The sequence below is a fragment of the Gossypium raimondii genome, chromosome 4 (assembly GCF_025698545.1).
Source record: "Gossypium raimondii isolate GPD5lz chromosome 4, ASM2569854v1, whole genome shotgun sequence".
NCBI classification, from domain to species: Eukaryota; Viridiplantae; Streptophyta; class Magnoliopsida; order Malvales; family Malvaceae; genus Gossypium; species Gossypium raimondii.
In genome coordinates this window covers 35683521-35688469 of record NC_068568.1, presented here as the reverse complement: position 1 = coordinate 35688469, position 4949 = coordinate 35683521, and positions in this window count along the sequence as shown.

Here is a 4949-nt window from a genome sequence, read left to right as displayed (position 1 = left end):
CAAAACCCCTTATATAACATAAATGGGGCAGCAACCAGAGGCGAATCTAGGGGGTTGGCATGGGCCCCGACCCCCCATAAAATGGAAAATTGCTATCTAGACCCTCTAAATTTTTTTGAAATTTTAAATTAGTAAAGGTAAAATTGCACTTTTCCCCCTAAAATTATAAAAATTCAATTTAATCCTTTAAAAATTATAAAGATATACACTATAAAAAAGTAAAACTTCATTCGGCCCCCCTAAAAAATTATTTTGGCTTAGCCCTAGCGATAGCCCTAGTAGGAATACTAGGGTGTGCCATCTACCCCACTCGTACTCTATGTTGGAAGTTATTTTTTTATTTGAAATAAACCACTACAACTTAACAAGGGTTCTACCTTCTATTGTTATAAATAGATGGCATTGGTAGGGCATTAAACACAACTTTGAGAGATTGTTACTCCACCAAAAAACAGAGAGAATTTATTCTCAATTATTAAATATATTTTTTGAGAATAACAATTCTATAGGTTTCTATTAAAGAAGAGAAAATTTCCATTTTCACCCTAAATAAAATAGAGAGAACTTTTTCTAGTTTTGTGTTTCGATTCAACTGGTTCAAGCCCACACTCGAAGCAATTCATGGTGCAAGAATAGCGAAGAAGATTGTTTGGTTGAAAGCTGGGAACAATGAACGTTCGCTAAGCCAAAAACACAAGTATGAATTTAGTTAAGGTTTATTGCTATAAATATCACAAACAGTGTTGATTTTCAAAATGTTAATTTTTCGTTGTGCAAGAAAATTGTTTTCAAATCAGATTTTTCTCTAACACCAAATTTAAAGAAGAGACGAGGAAAAATCAAATAAAAACAGAAGTCGATGGGCTCTATTGAGGAATTTTGGAAATTTTGTGACTTTTGGGCAATTAGTTGAGTTTCAAATCTGGTTTGGTTAAGATGGAACTGACTGATTCCATAATGGGAGACACAATGATTGTCGATGGATGGCTATTTGAGCCTCAGAGACCGTGCAAAAGGAGCTATAAATTTGGGTGAGAAGGGATATTCCTGTAAAAGGAATTCTTCTCAATTATGTTTGCAAATTTCTTCTCCTCTTCCTCGTCTTCTTCAGTTGTTCTGAAGAAGAGAAAAATTTGGGAGAGCTCTACATAGAGCAGTAGTCGTGAGATTTGAAGTCTGGAAGTAGTGGATTTGAGAAACTGGTAATCTTTTCTGTCCTTTTGTACTCTTGGATTTAAAGGATGAATAAGAGTAAGGGTTTCTTAATAAGTTTGTATATAAAAGGGTTATGGGTTTTAAGGTTAGAATACTTTTGATTTAATCAATATTTATAGTTGTCGTGCTTGGCTGGTAGGATGGTAGAGGCTTAGGCACTTGGAAAGGCTAAGCTGATGAGGATGAAGAAGTTCAGGTAAGTTTCTGTGCACAACCCTGGGTGTTTGTTGATATTGCATTGGTTTAATGGTCTGTATTTGAGTTGTTTTCAGTCTGTCTGAATCTGTTGATTGTGTTTAAAAATTTTGCATGAGCATGCTAAGTATGAATCATGTCGTGTAAGTATGTACACTGGATGTTATATGAATATGAATTGGCTAAGTAATTAATGGCGTATTGTATGACATAGTAATAAGTGCAAGAACTTGAATGATATGCATGTTTATCTTATACGGAGGAATGAGGGAGTTAATGTGAGGGGTTAGTTGAAGATAGGAAAAACTCTAGTAATGGAGGAATGGGCGGACTACAATGGGAATCCATGGGGATTTTGGGTGGCATCATGAGATGTTATCACTGGCTTGCTACAGTGACATTGTGACGATGGTTTATCGACTCTATGAAGTGACACTATAATGATAGTAAGGTCCTTTGGGGCGACCTAAAAAGAGGTTACATGTTAATACCTGAACTCAGTTATGGCAACATGTGGAGTCCATTAGGACATTAAATATGGGGTACATGTGTATGCCCTTAGCTCAGCTATGGCAACGTATAGAGTCCCCTAGGACATTAAACATGAGGTACATGTGTAAGACCTTAGCTCGACTATGGCAATGTGTGGAGTCTACTAAGACATTAAACATGGGGTTATGTATGTAAGACCATAGCTCAACTATGGCAGCATGTAGAGTCCACAGATCAATAAACCAGGAGACCCATCAAGGTTTTAAGAAAAAGTCGCAGTGTGACTTGCGTGAAAAGTTACAAGATAGAATGGACTTGTTACGGCTGGGAACGCGGGCAAACATAATAATAAGATGAATTGGTATAAGCAGTTTTAACGCGATAGATGTTATGGAAGGAATACTTTTCTCCAAGGTATTTAAGTATCAAACAACATGTGTCCACTAGTGTGTGGTGAAGTAAACCAGCATCGAATATGATTGTGAGATGATCAAACAAAACCTAACCTTAAGGGTCTATGTATAAAAAAGCAGCCATAAACGAGTAAGTCTGCTAAGGATCACTTTAAGGTGAGAATTTGCTAAGGATCACTTTAAGGTGAGAATTTGCCCAAACGATCCGGTTGGAAAAGTCCGCTAGAGAATTATAGAGAAAAAGGATGTCCGAATAGGACTAAGTAAAGTTGGATAGTCTGTAGGAACTATCTCATGAGGGAGTCAACTAAGGACTACCTTGGGTGGAAAGTCCACCAGAAAGTAGCGAAAGAAACGAAAGTCTATTAGGGCTATATAGCACGGGGATGACCATGTGAGACTATCAAAGGTGGAGACCGCCAAGGGATACCTGAATGGGAGATAATTCATCGAGAACAATATATTAATTGAAGTATCTTAAAAGATCAAACTAATATGAATGAATACCTTAGGGTTACACTGCAGGTACGAGTCTGCTAAGAAAAAATAGGGGTGGATGTATCACATGATATAGATTAAGGCGATAGGTAATCAGGTAGAATTTTGTTAAGTGACTCGAGTTTCTTGTAACACTTGGCACCCAGACCCGGTGATTGGGTTAGGTATAGGGTTTTACATATTCCAGATGGGTAACCTCGATATGATGAAATCTTATGTGAGTAATTCCGTTAAAATCTCAACTTGTGTATTGTCAGCTTGTGTGAGCATTACATTCCTATGTATCCGAGTTTGTTTTACTATAGTTCCACTAGACAATGTTCAATTGATTGGAAATGAAATTTAAATCATGAATTGAAAATGAAATGGTATTGATGATACTTGACATATACGTTACTATATGATTCTGTTTTACATGTTGATAGTATTTACAATTCGAGAGCGTAACTAATGTATTCAATTTATGGTGATGTTGTATGTAGAGATATGTGTTAATGTGCCAAGGAAAGTTAATTCGATAGCCAAATAGAATAATTGTTTGTGCTTAAATGATCAATGTAAGTTTTAGTTACCATATGAGCTTACTAAGCATATTATATGCTTACCTCGTTGGTTTTCCCTTTTTCTTGTAGATTGCCACCTTATGGAACACGTCAGGTCGGATCATTTCAAAGCTTACACTATCCTATCATCGAATCGTCATTTTGAGTTAGAGGTTGTGGCATGTATGTAGGTGACATAAAGTGTATATATTGATATGTGAATGTGGTTACTTGTGGCAAGTTTGTTTTAACCATTGTCTATCATGTTTGAATTTGTGTTGGATTGTATATAGTGTTGGATTTAATATGCTCCTATGTTGAAGTTGTGATGTTCTATAACTATGTGAATGACTTATGGAATGGTATGAAATGAGATAGAGATGGTAGTTTATTTGATTGGTGAATGAAATGGAAATGCATTTGAACATTTGCATCTTGAAATATGCTTGTAAAAATGTGGCTAGTTCTTATGGATGATGGTTGAACTTGAAGTTTATATGCCATATATGTGCATAAGTTTCATAAGTTTAGGTAAATGAACTGGAAAGGTAAGTTTCAAACGGAATGACATAGGTATAGTTTGGAAGTTTCATGATTTGAATATTAGGTTGAAATGGCATTGAAATGTTTATGTTTAATTGATGAATAAATGTTGTTTATCTTGTTAAGATGTTGAATTTGAATGTCTGAGCTTGTTTAGCATGAATTGGTAAGTTCTGAATCAAGTAAATATGATGATTTGTGTACATAATGAATGGTTGTTGTTGGAATATTTGAAATAATTACCAAATGGTTCTTTTTTTTATTACCAAAAATAGGGTCCACATCCCGACAAGCAATCTACCTCATCGCAACGTCGGTCGATAGTGAGTCATGTTGCAATGTTGAGTGGCTTAAGGTCATGACGTGACAAAATTTTTGGTGATGTCACGATGTGGAAGAGGTGACATCCGGACATCAGCCCTAAACTTTTAAAACTTTGCGATTTGGTTCTGTTTCGTACTTGGGTTGATAAAGAGATTTCGTAAGCTTGATTAAGACTTAGAGTTGATTGTTTAACAAGAAATGAGTATGATTAACATTGATTTACATGTGTGTATGAATATTTTACTGTAAATTGATTATAGTTGTAATAGAAACGAATGTATTATCCTATAGCTTGGACTTGGTGATCGGGTCGAGTGAGGGGTGTTACAAACAATTAATCTCATTCTTCACCAATACTCTTTTTTTTCTCTTTCCCTATTGGAGTGCAACAGGGAGTGGGTACTATCTTAAGAACTGAATTCCTCCATCTCATATCATGCAACATCTTAAAGAAATGTGGTATTTTATTATCAGGGGCACCACAATAGTGACAAATCACCTTGTGGGAATAAACATTCTTTTTGGATGACTCGAGTACCACAAGCTTTGAACTTTCACCAACTTCCTTCGAACGAGAAACTTTTTCAAAAACTGTAGGACTAGAAATAACAACTCTACCTTTATTAACAAAGTTTATTCCTTATTTTCCTGGATCTCTCTTTCTAGCTATTAAGATTTCATCGAGTTAGTTGTTACTGGTATTAAACTTTTCAAGCATAAATTTTGT